At 36.3% G+C, this 19,428-nt stretch overlaps 1 protein-coding gene across 1 annotated transcript in view; it reads right to left on the bottom strand.

Moving 5' to 3' along the window:
* Nucleotides 1–2,973: 2,973 nt before the first annotated feature.
* The window catches only part of LOC135215332 (tubulin gamma-1 chain), a gene marked incomplete in the record, with an annotated part of 244,554 nt that continues 228,099 nt past the window's right edge, over nt 2,974–19,428 (bottom strand). Inside the window, 1 exon segment of the mRNA XM_064249891.1 lies at nt 2,974–4,159.

Raw genomic sequence — 19,428 nt, 5'->3', positions numbered from 1 at the left:
TAACAAACTGGTCATTCCTTCAATAGGAAACAGGTTTGACTTCCCGAGACTGTCCAGGCAGAAAACGGCAGGGAAGGCCTTTCTTGCAACAGTGTCCAAAACCATCTCCAAGTACCTAATCTACTGCTAGGAGACTAATTCAGACTTCCACCTGTTTATCAGCACACCTAGACCATGACATAGGATAAGGAAATTGCGTTTGTCTTGGGGATCTGAAAATAGGCATCTTACACAGCAATCGAGATCACGAACTCTCACCTTATGAAATTTAACGCTGAACGAGCAGTCTCCATTGTGAATGAGGTATGACAGATGTACTTGTTGATAGGCCTTCTTCACTTGAGAGAGGCAGCTGTAAATCCCAAGAGACTGATGCTGTGCCTATCTGTGTCACATTTTTGACATCTGACCTGGGAAGTGTCTGAGCCCCTCTTAGATAATGAAAAGGGCTGCTTCTCCTCCTCCATCTTCTTGGGCTGAGGCTTCCTCTGGACACCCAAAGTAGATAGTTTAAAAGTACATGAAGGCCTTGCAGGTAGTGCTTTGCCTGCCCATGCTGGTTTGAACATGGCTGCTGGAAGAATAGGGAATCTTGGAAATCTTCGAAGAATAGGGAATCTTGGAAATCTTCATGTTCCATTTCAATGGAAGTGTCAACGTTACCCAGGGGAAAGTAAAACTGTGACCCAATGAGAACTGATGCAAGAGAGAGGCAGCCCTCATACAAAACCTGACAAGACAGCAGGAAAAAGACATAGAAACAGATTGGTAAGCCAGAAAAATTATGTTTTCAATCTGAAACTATTAACTTCGCTAGTTAAGGACCAGATATCCACTAGGAGTTCTCTCCTCATGATAGTTGTCATGGCAAACTGCCAAAGGTCCAGTCATGGAATAACATGGACTACTACAATCATCACCGATTCCAAATTACTAGCCTAAGTGGTAGTGAAAGAGCACGCCTCACAATGGAGTCTCTTCAACAAAGTCCAGCCAGAGATGAGGGGGGGGGGGGGTGGGGGGCGCATAAGAATCCTCCCAAATGTAAATATTTCTTGTCTTGTATGCAGGGGGAAAGAGTTCGCTTAATCTGTCACCTGCAAAGAAACTCCTTGATCTGCAGATCAAGGAGTTAACTTATTAAAGCACCGTAAGACGAATAACCATGGTAACCTTACCCAAGGTCTCACCTCCAAAGTGGAACCTACCACCAACACTGAGGTTGCTTCCTGACATTATCTAGTTCACAAAATAGCAAAACTACCTATTGAAAATGGCTGTTTATTTCTGCAGGAAGGGATTCCTGAGGGGAAAGGCCCACAGTACATGATGGTTTATTGATGTCAACAGGAGCCTTCACCTTCTGAAGAAGCAGGTGATATCAGATTTTTGCTCTCACTCCTATCCCATAGAAGAGGTAGCTTTCAGAGGTGACAAGCTCCCAGAGTACTAGCATGACTGTCCTCCAAATGAAGATAGGTTTTGTATCAGAAGCAGGGCCAAAGCAGGGAAAGGAGCATGAATGAAGTGATGACATTAAAAAGCTTCTCCTCAAGGAAAGCTATGCCCCAAGAGGCAGAGAGATGGGAGATCTCTTAACAGAGCAAGAATGAACCCACTTGGCAAGGATAGGGGTAGCAACAAGGAGCTCTAACTGCTGCTGTGATGCTGGCAATCCAGGGACAAGCAGTGCTGAGGAGAGCAAGCAAGCTGCACTACCCAACCCTGTGATATCTCATGAGAGCTGCCTGGTGATCGGCTACTCTGAAAGAGAACCCTGCTCTGAGCCATGGACCAGGAGCAGGGAAGGTAACATGCAGTATCACCTGAACAGTAACCCGAGATCTCTGCTCTGCCTACAAGCAGCAGCAGCGATATGAAAAACATCTGGACCCCTCCCGGGAGGAACCATGCACTAGTGGGTCGTGGGGGGTGGCCCACTGTCACAACTCTCACTTGCTTAGTTACAGGGTGCACCTCTGTCAAGCAGGGAGAACCTGTAGGGGGGAGGGGTCTCTCATAAGTGATGGTGACAGAGACAGTGGCCTGTTGGTCTCCATTTTTTACTGCCAAGGAGTCTAGAATGGCAAAAAGAGGGGACCCAGCAAAGTTAAGGGAAGGTTAAACATTACATAGGTATGTAGATGACATTTCTTTAGCTTCCTAATCGTCAGATAAGGGATGAGCAGGTCTGTGAGTTAGTGACTTATCCTTGCCAAGAGATGATGCAGAGCCCTTTCCAGGGGGAAGACCAAGGTAACACCTTCCTCACTAGGAAGGACTTAGGTGTACTCCCTTCCCTGCAAGGTGTACACACTGTATGTAGATCTACTGCAATGTAGAACATGAAGTGGTTATACGGCTGTCCACAACCCCCCACAGAAGCATTGGTTCTGTAAGTTTTCCAAACGACAAGAAAAACCAGGCCAATAGACACAAACTATGGAAAAATATACACAAGGAAATGTACATTGGCAGGCCACAAAATGAAAAGGGAAAGGTTTTACAACCAAAATGGATGAAAGCAATGAGAGGCATCCACAATCTACAGCAACCAAAAGAAGAAAGGATAACATGCATGCGGAAAGAGTAGGTAATCCCCTATCTGCCCCTCTCCACCAGGTTACTCTTCTTGTTAGTGTTATTCAGATCTATAGCCAGTCCAGTTCATGCACTGAAGGATACTCCATATATGAAGAGTGTAACTTACATCCTGTTGGAACAATTCCATATTTCCATGCCTGCACTTCATCAACAAATTTTTCTCTCCTCCTTTAGTTAATAAAGTTCTAACATCAATACCAGTGAACATTTTCCTTTACTAAACTTCACTGGACATTTTGTTTTTTTTTAAAACAGCCTTCTCAGTAATTTTCAATATCGCCTCAAAAAATATAATTTAACACATGCCAAAAAATTTCAAGTAGCTATAAAACAACAAGACAATCCATTATTTCAAAATAAAACCAACAATAAAAAATTAATTTTATTCTTAGTATAACATTCCATTACATGAAATCTGAATGAAAATTCCAATATAAAACCAACGATATAAAATTAATTTTATTCTTAGTATGACATTCCACTGCATCAAATCTGAATGAAAATACTATGGCACACAAAATTTTTTACAACATACATCCCAAACAGTCCCTTCATTATATCTATAAAGCTGAAGCTGTAAGCTCTCACATTACAAATATTACAATTTGTTATCTTTACTCTTAGAACTAGTACTCAAGTGTAATGTAGCTCCAAATGACTGGCTCCTGGTCCAAAATAAAAAAACTCCGTTCACATAATTATACCATTCATACAAATGGAAGCAATGAAATTTTCTAATGATAAATACTTACATATGAAGTCATTCTATTCATCCTTACCGCAAAATTATTTAATACTATAGCCTTATACCTTTCTATACTATATTATTTGTCACCAAAACACTTCACCAGCAAATGATCACATTTTGTAATTTTTGGCAACAAATATATTTACAGATATATTTCATGCTAACACATGCAGCAATGGAATGTTCAGTCACCATCTCATTAATATAAAAAATAAGTAAATATTTTTAAGCATGTGTCTGATATTACTGTAGCTGTCATCATTTCAGCACTATACTTATTCCAATCTATTTTTTTAATGCTTATGAAATACCTATTCCAATCTACCTTTTTTTAATGCTTATGAAATACTGAGTTAGCAATTACAACGAGAAAACAGATCCATCAACAATCAAAGGCACAATTAAAAAGCTAAGATACAACAAAATGTACAATATAGTGCACTAACTTGCAGATAACTTCACAATATAGTGCACTAACTTGCAGATAACAGTACAATACAGTGCACTAACTTACAGATGACAATATCACTAATTTTTTACACAGTTGGCCACATGTCAACCAGGCAGTGGAAAAAAAAATTCACTCGCTCACCTAAAATTACCACTGTGGTGTCGACTAAAAATGAAGAGCACAAAAAGGCCCATGCTGGCATGAAGCAGATTTCATCTATACCTGCCAGTCAGCCAACCAACCAGCAACTTTCACCTCCATGCAGAACTGGCAACGGAAATTATCTTCAGATGCTTCCATGACCAAAATGACACAGAAATGATATGCTCAAAATAGCTCCCATGACTAGATTTTTCCTGTGAAAAAGAGAAAAGATCATGTAACACACCATAAGCATGAACATTTTTATCTTTGGGACTCATGGGAGATAGCTTTCTGTACAGGTAGTAAATATTTAAACTTTCAATACATACTGCTTTAAGACCATGTTGGACAGGAATGTAAAGAGATCTGAATATATTCACATAGTGACTAATCCTATACAGGTAATTCCTGTTTATCAGTGGGGGGGTTCTGTTCTGACAGCTTAATAAGCAAAAATTTCCAATACGTAACCAAAAATCAGCAATTTTGGGGGCTTATCGGTGTCAATAACTAGTTAATGTCGCCTCTGTTAGTCATGTATTGGCACCAATACGCTATTGTTGGAGCCAATAACCGGAAATCGGCGAACTTTGCACAGAAATTTTGGTGCTAGACAAGCACCATAAAACCAAGACTGCCTGTATAGGGATCAAAATTATGTTCTCAAGTGCATGACTGTCTGCAACTTACAAGCTCAATTTACCTGTAAATGCTAAAAATATACTGACATAAAATGCACAACAGAACTGGTCTAGTCTGTTCATCATACTCTAAGGTCCTATTCCGAAATAAATACTAAAGGAACCACATCTAACAGGAGGGCCCCCTTACACCACGACAAGGAGTCTATTCTTAAAACAGTTTAACTAAACCAATGGGTTCAAATTTTTAATTCTCATAGAACTGATCCAAATGATGTGTTCTTGATGAAATATTAGATCTTTATCTAATATACTGCAACTCCTTAAAAATTTAATAATCGGATAGCTGAAAATATAAAATTGGAAAAAATTTTATTCAGGGTTTATAGCCAATACTGGGGAATACAATGTTGGGGGAAAGTTGGTCTATAACTCAAAATAAGTTTGTGTTTATCTGCATTCTCCATATTAAAGGATTGGGTATGGGTTATTTATAAAAAATTCTTGGATCAGATTAGTCTCATCAGTTCAAAGGCAGGATAATATTACACTTCAAAGTGGACTTGTTTTAGGAGTGAAAACCACAATCTAACAGTTTGTTTTTCTGTTTCAATTTGTTACTGTTATATCATTGGTTTTGTAGCACTTTTGTATACCACACTTAAAAGTGCCTGTATTTCGGTAATTGCAATACTAACTTGAAATTTCTTTAAACTAGAAAAACTTGAGTTAAATTAGATTTATATTTCATTATATATTGAGAAATTCTTATGGGTTACCAAACCTCATCATAATCCAAATTTGTTGGGGGCACTTTACCACACATTTTGAAAGGTCACTGACAATTCACCCATTTTCCATTACTGTATTAAGCAACCTGGAACAACATTTTGATACCAACATCTGATTCTTTCAAAACGGTTACTTGAGCACAAACAGCTAATTGAATCTACATCCATATTGTAAATACACTTAAATTAAAATTTTAATGGTTCTCATTACAACCCTTTATCATACATTATGTATGTCAAAAAGTAGAAATGTCCAAGACAAAAACCCAAAAGAACAATCATTGATTTGTGCATGTACATATTGCACACATGTAGGGAGACCCATAAATTCTGGAAGTCTATCCAGTTATTACTTCACATTGCTGCACATTTGACAGTAAGAACATGGGACAGGGAAGAGAGAAATTATAAGTAAAAGGTTTCAGTTTTTTTTTTTTTAACTACAAGCTTGTTTCAAAACAAACCCCTTACCTAAGAATCTGGATCTAAATTTACATGGGAAGGAGTAATGGTCAAACTAATCTGAGAGTATCTGCCTTGCACTGAAATGAACAGCATAAAGAATGCTAATCTGCTCTTGCAAGTAGATCTGAATAGAATTAAAATGGAGGAAGGGTGCTGAGTCATGGTATAGTATTCCAGTCATCCATAAAATTAAAAACCATCCCAGTTATTCCAATTTTGAGACAGTTACCCAGATGTTAGAAAGGGGGGAAAGTAAGGGGCAATAAGGAGATGAGGATGAATAGATCTATTTATCTGGAACCCTCCTCAGATAAAAGGGCAACTTGTCCTGTTGTCAACACAAGGCCTATACCAGAATTGAAACTAACCACCTGCCAGTTACTTTCCTTGTATTAAAATGGGCAAACTGTGTTTGGCAACTCCACACAAAAATGCCATTAAGACCACATTAATACCATGTTTGCGCTAAAAAGCAAAGGTGTGGCTAAACCTCCTATCTCATTCACGCTTTGAAAAGACTTGCTTCACCAACCCTCAAAATACTGCATAATTTTAAAAACTTTTCAACATATAATCACCAACTCCTTGTTCTTTCTAGAGCACACAAAGAGCCTAGAAATATTTTCTCTGAATCCTCTAGCCTTAAAAGGTATAGAAAAACTGTACTGCCCTGACCAGGCAAAAAGAACACCAACAAAAGTAGCATGAAAGGCATGAGCAGCAGGCATAGCATGTGAAATCACAGTTGAATACATCAATGTAGCAGAGACAGCAGACAATGAAGATGAGAAGTGGGCAGGAAAGCACACAGACTAGAGAGTGGGTAAATGCATATTAATGAAAGAATAACTTTCCTTAAATTTAACCAGCAAAAAGGAGTCAGAGGGTCCTTACCCTGTAGGTCCTTCTTTCATAATGCGACCACCAGCCCACTGACTAAACTCAATACATCTCTAAAATGAGTACAGGCAGTCCCCGGTTAATGGACGCCTCAGTTATTGGCGATCCAGTTTTACAGCACTTGTCTAGTGGTGACAATACCTGGACTTTCGGTGCCAATATGTGCCAGTCCACAATTATAACCAATAACCAGGGATCGGCACTAATGTCGCCCATTTTCAGTTCTTGGCAATTTTCGATTATTGTCATGTCAGGAACGGAACTCCCACCGATAACTGAGGTCTGCCTATACAGTGTTCCCACGTATTCGTGAGGGATGCTCACCTGACCCCCCATGAACAGCTACAATCCACGAATAGTTGAAACCCCTATAAAAATGCTTAAAACTGGTTATTTTGTTAGTTGAAACTCAAGAAAAAACCCTACAAATTCTTATACCTGGTTTTTTTAATAGTTTTATCACAAAAAGTGCATTTTATAAAGAAATTGATAAAAAAAAAGGAATTTGTGCCAAAGGTCAAGAATGTGAATACAGTGGGTCCACTATACTGACAAGCATAGTTTGCCTAAACAGGTTTTACATAACAGGTATGGCTCCATCTTCTTGGAAGACCTTGGCAAGTTTGCCGAGGCAAAACTGCAGTATGTACACATGAGCATAACAGAAGTGTACAGCACAAACACTAAACTACAAACAAGGGAACAACAAAAAAGCATCAGAAGTAGCATACAAGCACAAATTTCACAAACAAAAATCCATCATGTAAGTATTGATGCATAAACACCACTCATATTGTTGTACATGGAGCAAGACAAAAAGCTATAAATGAGCTTCAGTAAATAGTAAAAACATTATTATATACTGTGAAACAAGTGAGGAAAAGCATCCTAAACTTGTATTTTACACTAACAGCCTAATAGTAACCCAAAGGACTAACTTCTTGGCACTAACAACATTAAAACATCTGCATAACAACCAATAAGGGACTCAGGCTAGAAAATATGTTGGATGAAGAAGAATGATATTTATTGCTTTACAGCTTTGTTTTCTCTTCACAGCACGGTGTTTAGTCGTCACTATTTCTAGATTATTAGTCAAGTGCCTAAAGAAAACAAGAGTAAAATTACAATGGGTTAGCAGAGCAAAAGCATACAACCCCACACAATGTCTAGCCAACTGACTGCTAAGTTGCTATGTAACAAATCCTGCTCCAAGGAGTGTCATTATATAGAGGTTTTCTGTGTATTAATCAACCCATTCAATAGTAAGTGCCAAAAAATATACTATATGTACAATAACTCTGAACAAAAACTATACAGTTGACATATCAATCCATCCAAGGAGACATCATGTGCTCAACTATCTCCAGGAGCAGGTTTTACAATTCATTCACAATGTTCTAACAATCTTGTCTAGCTTTCTTTGTACTCTTCCACACTGCTGCTGTTTACAACTTCTGATGGTAGTTAATTCCAAGTGTCACACATTTTGTATGTGAAGAAGTTCCCACAACGGGATGAGTTGTATCTCTTCAGTTCTACTTTCTATTCCTTATTTCTTGTCTGAATTTCATTTAATGGTGAAGAGGTTACTATCTACTTTTGTTCTTTCAGTATTTTGAATATCTCTATTAGTTGTCCTCGCAATCGTCGTGTTTCTAAGTCATAAATGTTCAGGCTCTCTATTTGTCTTTGGTTACCTATGTGCCTGATGGCTCTTGCTTATGCTACCCCTTCTAGTCTATTTATGTCCTTTCTTAGTGTTGGTGACCAAAACTGTTCTTCTGCATATTAAAAATGTGGTCTAACTATGGATGTGTAAAGCTGCAGCACCATTTCCTTGTTTCTGTATTTGAACTGCCTCCTTATGTATACCACTAGCTTCTGTAGCTTCTTTTCAGCTTTGAAATTGTTTCGTGGATTTTAAGTCATTGATAATAATGACCCCAAGGTCCTCTTCTTGTTTTACACTATTTATGTCATTCCCAAGCAGCTTTGTTTCTTGGATTTCAAGTCCTTGGTAATAATGAGTCCAAGGTCCTCTTCTTGTTCTACACTATTTAGGTAATTCCCAAGCCAAGCAGCATGAGTGTTGTTTGTTCTTATTTGTGACACTTTACATTTATCCAGCTTAAAAGGCATCTGCCATCTCTTTAACCACTCTCATATATTTCTTAGGATAATTTCTTAAATTTTCCACTATCAGGATCTGCTGCACTTACACCAAGTTTGGTGTCATCTGCAAATTTGGCTATCCTGCTAGTAAGCCTACATCAATGTCAATATGTAAATAAAAAACAAGAGCAGGCCAAGGACAAAAACCTGAGGAACTCCGCTTGTCACATCTACCCATTCTGATTCTTCACCATTTATTAAGACTGTTCTCTATTAGTCAAGCCAGAATTTGATCCAGTCTGCTAATTCTCCTACAATTCCTAAAGCTCTAACATTTGTTATTAGTTTATTGTGTGGAACTTTGTCAAAGGCCTATTGGAAATCTAAGTAGAGTACATATATGTATCTACTGCTCTGTTGTAAATACCATCCATGTTATGAAAAAACTCCAAGAGGTTTGATAGGCAGGATCTCTTTTGTCTGAAACCATGTTGGCTGTTTAACGACAAGTTGTTTCTATCAATGTGATCCATAATTTCACCTGCAATTATGGACTCAAAAATCTTACGAGGGACTGATGTTAAGGGGTAAGCTGATGCCATAAGGCCCCATTATAAATTAAATGCTCATAACTTCCTTATGATTTGCTTCAAATTTTGACTGCTTATTCTTCAACTTATAATGAAATATTGCATATGGAATTATTTATAAATTCAAGTTCAAAGTTACAGGCAGTCCCCGGTTATCGGCGATTTATGGCGCCAAATAGGCTGGGTTTCGGTTATTGGCACCAGAAGGCATAACATACCTAACAGAGGCGCCATAATGGTATTTAAGGTGCCGATAACAGGTTATCGGCGCCAACCAGTTATCTGTGCCATAAGCGACATAAATTGCTAAGTTTTGGTTTATGGCAGTTTTTGCTTACTGGCACCCCAACAGGAATGGAACCGGCCCCTCCCCCCAGTAACCAGGGACTGCCTTTATTATTTTTTTTTCTGTATTTGAAAAAAAAATCATGATGTCACTTTCAGAAAATAATAAGCCAAAATTAAAAATGTCACTCAAAAATCAGTTCAGCTCGGTGCAAATCAAGATACAGGCAGACCCTAGTTATCGGAAAGGGTTCCATTCCCAAGGGGGTGTCGATAAGCAAAAACCGCCATTAACCAAAACTCGGCAATTTATGGGGCCACAATGGCACTTATAGTGCCGATAACTGGTTGTTGGCGCCTCTGTTGGGCATGTTATGTCACCGATAATCGGAACTTGGCCTGTTATGGCACCATAAATGGCCACTTTTCAAGCGCCATAATACCGAGGCTGCCGGTAACCGGGCACTGCTTCTACTGCTAAAGTTAAGCTGCAGTTGTAGCTGAAGCTGAGAAATGTTCACACTGCAAATGACAATAAATTTTCGTAAATAAGCACCATGGATGCAACTCTACCTCAAATAATTGTGGAGAAAAGTATTTTAATAAAAAATATTAGCCATGAAAGAACACATTTTATACTGTTTTCACACTGATAAAAGATTATGAAATAGGATAAAAATAGTGAAAGGAATCAGTTTTTTTTTACACAAAAAACATGCTCCTAACACCATCTATAAAAAAAATTACAATCTAGTTTACAAGATGTATTTAAGTCATATTTCAACTTAAAAGTACTTCATATAACAAAAAATAACCTTGTCCCACATAAATAGTTTCTAGAGATCTACTTAAGCTGAATAGAAGTAAGAAAATTACTCTGAATTGAGGGTGAAATAAACCTGCCTCTGCCCTTAACTATTTCCAAACGAAAACACTGATCACTTTGTTTGTATTTTATAATACTATAGTAATATGAGACTACACAGTATTATTGGATACAGTGAAGTACAGCATAACTTTTTAAAAGAGCTAAGGAAAAAATGCTTACTATTGTTATGTATGTATTTTGATAGTGTAGTCACTGTTTCGTACTCAAAGGGTTACCGTCCATGGTGTGTGCCAGCACCCCATGGTGACTAGACTAATATCAAAGAAATATCTTTAAAGCCTCGTCTTGTAGCCAGGTATTATGCCATAATGATAAACACTATGACTTGTGATAGAGTATAATGGACTCAAAGATAAGAAGGCATTTTGTCTTGTCTTCAGTTAAGCTGTACCCAGTTTCCTACGTCAAAACTGCAGAAGTGACTAGTGCACATTCGCATCGGCCATCTTGTTTTACGATCGGGCCAGTTAAAAGAACAAGAACCATTACCCTTCTTGTCAACGCAGAGTAAGGTGCCTGACAACCAGTAATCCTCAATTTGAGACATTTTGATCTATTTTTTTTCTTCAGGGATCATGGAATCTCCAAAATTTTTAAGATTTAGTGAAAAATATTTAGGTTTAAAACTGTAGAACAAAGGTTTGTTATGAATATAACAACCGACCTTTGTTTGGAGATCACATGGTCTGTGTGATACATGATCCTTGCTAGCTCTTTTATGAAAGCAAGAATTGTTAAAGAATTTGTCATTCCTTTTGGAAGTTTTGGCTAAAAAATTTATCCATGATGTATTATTAATGTAGTTAATCTTCTCAGATAACGATGGCTACAATTTCCTAGGAATAAGCTTACATGAGCTATTAGCCTAACCGATTCATTGCAAATAATTTGAGATTATGCTAGCTATTGTTTCTTGCCTGTAACCTATGACTATGTATCTTAAAAGTGATTTAAATAGCCATGATTAGATAGTTACCTAATGTTTCAGTGATAAGTTCCTAGAAGTCGATAAACAGGCTAAACTATTTTCGTTGTATATGTATAGCCTACATATATAGCATGACCTAAGCAACCCAAGACCAGGTAATTCCTAATGTTAAGGGGTAAACTTTTACAAAGCACCCTACGAGACTAAATTGTTAGCCTAGACCATTTAACCTAAGACTAGCAAAAAATGGGCAACTGGTGCCAAATGAGATAGAAGCCTAACCTTAAGGCTGCATTTTAAGTATTTGTTTTAAATATGTGCAACTTTGAGTGTTGAAGTTTAAAATTCTAATTAGATGTTCTAAATTAGGCCTAGAGTAACTGTTGATTTACTTAGGCTCCAAGGTAAAATAAGGTTAGTATTGATAGGATAGTTTTATATATCCTTGTAATGCAACATACTAAAGTATCTTAAATTTAGCAAAATGTCTGTTTGCTATGATTTGGTAGCCTAGCTTATATGTAAGAGAAAAAAAACCAGTATTTTCAAGGTTCAAAAAATTATTTGGCTCAATAAAAAGTAATCTTATTCATGACTGTGTGGCCTAGCTAATCGATAAGGCTACATATTAAAATCTTGTCTAGAATAAGTAGCATAACCAATTTAAGTAAGAGCCACTTTAAAGTGAATATCCTAGAATCAATATCTACCGGCAGTCCTAGGCTTACAGCTGTTCGGCTTGCAACGTTCTGAGGTTACAACGCTTTTCAATTACATTCATCAGAAATTAGTTCCAGGTTTACGATGCATGTTCCAGGGTTATGGCACTTACGACGCCAATCTGATGGAAGAAATATGACTCCAAAAATGCAAAATAATTAATATTTGAAGGTTTTTTGATGAAAATGCAATAAAAATGCAGTTTACATAGTTTTTAATACACCTAAAGCATTAAAAGTAAGGTTTTCTTAGGATTTTTGACAATTTTCCAGTTAACAACACATCTCAAGAACGGAACCCCTGTCGTAAGCCGGGAACTCCCTGTATATAAACAGCTTTCTTCGCTGATCACGAAAGTACCATTTTTGGTAGTATGGAGGAAGTTGAGGGTTTCACACCCATGAAAAAAGTCAAAGCGGGTGACGACGGAGCTGCTGGCAAAAAGTAGTCTGAAAAGATGGCGGCAGCAGGAATCTCAATAAAGAGGCATAAGCAGATGAAGAGGCTTCTTGGTCTTCTACTGCTTCTTCAGAGGATACTGGAGAAAGCTCCACTACTGCAGTCCCTTGGGATGCTGAAGGAGCCTTATTAACCCTGGATAAATACAACGGGTCGTGCGCAACCCCTAGCGTATGTTAAAAAACATGTTTTTTCCCATAAATCATTGTCTATCTCAAATCTGGGTGTGATTGACCTGCAAGAGGCCAGCAGTCCACAAACTACAATCATGTCAGAACCTGCGTTCACCTTGCCTTTGTCATTCCCACTTTTCTGACACTTCCCAGGGTCGAGCTCGACCCTACAACACCTTTAACCCGAGAACTGCTACAAGCCTCTTGAGCGGCTGTATGGGGAACTGCTATAAGCTTCTTCAGAGCCCCATTTTCTATCTCTTCTCACAAATTCCCTCATAACATTAGTTAACTTGAATTATTTCTCCATGATAAAACTATTTCTCTAGTAAAAGTTTTAATTTTTAGAACTTTATTTTACTCATATATATTTATGTACAATAAAGAAATTCCCCATAGAACAAATTTAAATTTTATGCAAGTGAAAATATTGAAATGTTGTTTTCAGTCAAGACTTGTTTTATGTTAATACATTAGAAACATGTGCAATAAAACAATCATATAGAATAGCATACTTACACACACACATACATAATATCGCAACATAATATCCTGCTCACTAAGGGAAATAAAAGGCACGGCAACTCCCAAAATCTACGTCAGCATGCGGTTGCCTAGTGTAAATTATGGCAACACTCCCAAATGTTTTTTTTTTTTTTTTTTTGTTTTTTTTTTTTTTTTTTTTTGAGTATCTGATGAGAGGTTTTTTAAATAAAATGTAATAAAACATAACAAGCAGTTAAGAGTTACCATGATAGTAATTGTTTATTTTGAATTGGGTATGTGTAAAGCTCTATTTTGATAACAATGAAAGTTACATATGTATTGTTTTCTGAGTTCTTGTTTGTTTGAGAGAGAGAGAGAGAGAGAAATAACCTTTTTATGAAATATTTTATGAAATGTCCATATTCATTATGTATTTTGATGATAAGAATTTTCTATATTTTTTTAACATTCCTACAACAGTTGGTGGTGGTGGTTGTGGTTTTGGTATAGTGCATATTATAAATAAAACAAAAGCAAGACTAAAATAAAGTAAAAACTTATTGTATTTACTGACTGATCTCATATGACCCCTAAGTCATAAGTTCATGTAAAGTTATTCAAATTATTTACTATGTTATCTATAAAACACATCAATGATCAGAAGTAATATTTTTACATAATCACGATAATTGATTTTTTAACGTAAATTAAATATCAAAGTATTTTATTTGTTACACCTATTATACGCAAAAGACTAGAAGATTGCATCATTTTTACTCATTTTGTTCCTTCAAATATGATAGGTAATTTTTATTATTGAACTTGTAAGTAATAAAGGTAGAATATTCTCTCTAAATATGATATATATTTTAACATACTTTACAATAATAACAATAGTAATAATAGTTACCATATGAATACATAAATAAAAAAAATACTTATGAAGCAAATAAACTATTTGTAAACAGTAAATGCTGCTATAGCAACATGAAAGAGCATTCATTTTTTGAGAACAGAAAAAAATTCTATACTCAGGATTTTAAAATATAAAGTAATTTTCATTATTGTTACACTCTCCGATATACGGTACAATAAGTTGTTACTTGTCAAAAATAGGATAATACATCACAACGTAACAAGGAGTAAAAATATGCTATCCTCTAATGGGCCCAACAAAGCCTGTGATACCCAGCTTCCTCCCCACCAATGAATGACAACTAACTGACCCGATACCCATGGTACTACCGCACCACTTATTCATCGGTCAAAATGCCATGTCGCGCAATAAAAGTAACTTTGACAGTTTATAACAAAATAGCAAAAAGAAAGAGGGGAAAAAATATTTTGTTAACACATGCACAAAGTAATTACAAAACCGATGGTAAAATTATGTATTAGACTGAAGAATAGCATTTTTGTTAAGATAGCCGCAACACCGGACTGTCATAAAATGATATCGACGCATTTCTCAGGTTAAGGGGTAAGTGATCAAAAAGCAAAGTTACTACATAGTGATTTCCTGTCGAACACTGTTGATACTTGGATAGTTTTGTATTGTTGGAAACTTTGGGCAGATGGTGTGTGTACCATATGCATGCCATTTATTTTGGCTGGGATGCCGTATATTGCCATATGGTTCAATTTCCTTCAAATGCCAATTTGTCAGTTTTTGCATTGTTTTGCAGTTCTCATCAACAATGGCCAGCAGCAGTATTCTCTGGGCATGGATGCCATCAACTCACTACTAATGGAATTAGAAAGTGATGTTGATGATAATCTAGAGGTTTCCGACACCTCCGACGAAGAACAGCTCAAGTGTGAGGGTTGGAGGAGGCAGCAGATGACCTTGAAATGATTATGACAACGACGAGGGGAGGCGAGGGGGAGGCAGTGGGGGGTTAGTGGGTCTGTGCCTTTTGTTGTGACAGAGATTACATCAGCTTAGAGAGAGAGAGAGAGAGAGAGAGAGAGAGAGAGAGAGAGAGAGAGAGATAACATTTCTGAGCTTAATTTTATGACCTGTTCTTATAAAAATCTTCCAAACTGCAATAATGGCTATAGTACACCCTCATATATTATTAACTAAAAAAAAAAAAGAGCAATAGGTTCACAATATCAAATTCAATTAACCCTTAAACGCCGAGCTGGTATTTCCGAAAGTTTCTCTTGTATGCCGGCAGCGTTCGGGAGGGAGTGCCGAAGCGGAAAAAAAGTTTTTTTCCAAAAAATCACAGCACACTTAGTTTTTAAGATTAAGAGTTCATTTTTGGCTCCTTTTTTTTGTCATTGCGTGAAGTTTAGTATGCAACCATCAAAAATGAAAAAATATCATTATCATATATAAATATTGGAATATATGACAGCGTGAAAACAATATTTCATATATAATTGTATACAAATCGCACGGTGAGCAAAACGGTTTAAGCTAATGAGTTATTATTTCTTCGTTGTATTGTACACAAAATTGCAATGATTTTGGTATATAACAAATTGTAGAACAATCAAAGCAACACAGAGAAAATATTATCACAATATGATGCATGAATTCGTAACGAGCGACGAAAAAAAAAAAAAAAAAAAAAAAAAAGTTTTAAAAAATTCACCATAAATTGAAATATTGTGCTAGAGACTTCCCATTTATTGCAAAATGTAGACAATTGATTGAATATTATTAGTTTCTATCAGTTTTGAAATATTTTCATATAAATCACGATAAGTGCTAAAATTTCAACCTTCGGTCAACTTTGACTCGACCGAAATGGTAGAAAAACGCAATTGTAAGCTAAAACTCTTACATTCTAGTAATATTCAATCATTTACCTTCATTTTGCAACAAATTGGAAGTCTCTAGCACAATATTTTGATTTATGGTGAATTTTTGAAAAACACTTTTTCCTCACGTCCACGCGCGGTAACTCTGTTGAAAATCTCAGAAATTCTTTCGTCACTTTGTTGTAATGTTTGCACCATTTTATATTAGCTATTACATAAAGTTTTATATATGAAAATGTGTGCAATTTCATGTAGAATACAACAATAAATAACTCATGGTTGTAGTCTTATCAGTTTTGAAATATTTTCATAAAAATCAGGATGTGCCAAAATTTCAACCTTCGGTCAACTTTGACTCGACCGAAATGGTCGAAAAACGCAATTGTAAACTAAAACTCTTACATTCTAGTAATATTGAATCATTTACCTTCATTTCGCAACAAATTGGAAGCCTCCAGCACAATATTTTGATTTATGGTGAATTTTTGAAAAAAAAACTTTTCCTTATGTCCCACACGTGGTAACTGCCGAAAATCTCAGAAATTCTTTTATCACTTTGTCGTAATTTTTGCACCTTTTATATTAGCCGTTATATAGTTTTATATATGAAAATGTGCGCAATTTCAAAATACAACCAAAACTAACCCATGGTTGTAGCTTTTATCAGTTTTGAAATATTTTCATACAAAAAACGATAAGTGCTAAATTTTCAACCTTCAGTCAACTTTGACTCAACCGACATGGTCGAAAAACGCAATTGTAAGCTAAAACTCTTACATTCTAGTAATATTTAATCATTTGCCTTTATTTTGCAACAAATTGGAAGTCTAGCACAATATTTTGATTTATGGTGAATTTTTGAAAAACACTTTTTCCTTACATCAGGCACGTGGTAACTGCTGAAAATCTAGAAATTCTTTCTTCACTTTATCGTAACGTTTGCACAGTATTATATTAGCCGTTACATAAAGTTTTATATATGAAAATGTATGCAATTTCCAGTAGGATACAGCAAAAAATAACTCATGGTTATAGCTTTTATCAGTTTTGAAATATTTTCATATAAATCACGATATAGAAAAAATTTGACCTACGGTCAACTTTAACTCGACCGAAATGGTTGAAAACTGCAATTGTAATCTAAAACTCTTACAATCTAGTAATATTCAATCAATTACCTTCATTTTGCAACAAACTGGAAGTCTCTAGCACAATATTTCGAATTATGGTGAATTCTTGAAAAAAACTTTTTTTACGTTCCCACGTTACGAATTCGTGCATCATTTTGTGATAATATTTTCTCTGTGTTGCTTTGATCATTTTACAATTTGTTGTATACCAAAATCATTGCAATTTAGTGTACAATACAATGAAAAAAAATTAACTCGTTAGCTTTAACGGTTTGGTCACAACGCGATTTGTATACAATTATAAATGAAATATTTTTTTTGTGCTGTCACATATTCCAATATGTACATATGATAATGATATTATTTTCCATTTCTGATGGTTGCATACTAAACTTCAGGCAATGACAAAAAAAGGAGCCGAAAATGAACTCTTAATCTTAAAAACTAAGCATGCTGTGATTTTTTGACAAAAACCTTTTTTCCGCTTCGGCGCTCACTCCCGAACGCCGCCGGCATACGGCAGACACTATGGTAAATAGCGGCTCTGCGTTTAAGGGTTAATAGTTTTGTTAGTGCAAGTCAGATAGTTACCTCGATTTCAGGTGGCAGATTTGGCCATTGGAGTTGGTGTGATCTGTGGCCATTTTGTTGACATACCCGAAAGGTAGGTAAGTTGGCATATCTCTATATATTCTTGTTCACTATAGAACTTGTGATATTTTGGTATATCTTCATGCATAAATATTATATTTAATAACAGATACAATGCTTTTTATAAGAAATTTTCATGAAATTATGAGGTCAAAAAATTATCTTTAGATTCGAACAATTTTTTTGGGTGAGAATTTTAATTTTATAGCTGCAAAATAATTGTCAAACATCCAGCAAGCCACCATAAAAGTTTTATGCAAATCTGCAAATAATTAGATAAGTAAAAAACACCTAGAAATGAATACTAAAGGAAGCATTTCACGGAGCGACACAGGCTGAGCCCAGAAATCATATTTTATAATAGTTACTACAATGATTTTTATAAGAAATTTTCATGGTGAACCTAAGAGGGTAAAAAATGACCTTTAGATTTGGCCCCTGTATAACAGTAAATTAAATCTTAGTGCAGATTTTTTTTTAGATAATTCTGTACTAGGATAACATGAGATTATTCTATCAGTCACATTGTAAATTGTAGTTTTAGGAAGGATTCCTTCAATTTTTTTGTGTATATAACAAATTTTTTATTTTTGGTAAATATTTTTGTAAATTATTTTTGTTTATAGTACTTATTTTTTTAATATATTTGTAATAAATATTTAATTTGTAGATGGGTATTATTTATCTTTTCAGTAGTTTTTATCAAGCTTTGAATTATTTTTAGCAAATAAAAGCTAAATCATTAATGCAAAAATAAATTTTTCACAAACTTTTCTTGGAGCCGGGGTCGAGCTCAACTCTACCGCACCTTTACAGCTTGGCGGTATAACGATACCTATCTAGGGTTAATTAAGGAGACACAAAATATTATCAAGTTGACTTTGAATGGAACCCATGCCAGAATCTCCAACATTAACCATGGGAGTGGGGAGAAGTCACTGGGAGCTTGGGCACTGTCGGGTGCTTGACGAAGACCAGATGAAGAAACCCCCTTGCAGAGACATTGACGAGCTTTGGGCGCTCAAGGGGCATCAATATCCGAGTGGCAATCCAAAGAAAAACATTCCGGGCTGTACCAGTGACTGCACAATGAGCGCTCATGAACCTTAAACCTCTTTACAGGTACAGCCGAAGGGAGCAATACCTCCACTGCACTTCTCTTTAAAGGATGAAACTTATCCACAAAGCACCACTGACGTTTAGGGGAAGAATCCCCTGAACTGGGCAAACTATGTGCATCCAAAGAGAGACCTTTCCATCGGCTCTTGGTTACAACCTGGGATATGTCAGCAGGTTGAACAAAGGAGGGGACTGACCGTGGGCAGACCCCCACCGACCTCCCTTGAGCTACCAGTTTGACTCCTCCCAAGTTTAGGGGAGTATGGCAGTGACCTTTGCCTAGGAGAATCGGACGGACAAGCAGCCACCTCCTCCACCAACACTTCACTAGCACTTTACACTACAGGGCGCTCTGACACATTCACTT

Source organism: Macrobrachium nipponense, chromosome 5, assembly GCF_015104395.2.
Source record: "Macrobrachium nipponense isolate FS-2020 chromosome 5, ASM1510439v2, whole genome shotgun sequence".
In the NCBI taxonomy this organism is placed as follows: domain Eukaryota; kingdom Metazoa; phylum Arthropoda; class Malacostraca; order Decapoda; family Palaemonidae; genus Macrobrachium; species Macrobrachium nipponense.
Note: the sequence above shows the minus strand (reverse complement) of the source record. Positions and strands in the feature narration are given on the sequence as shown.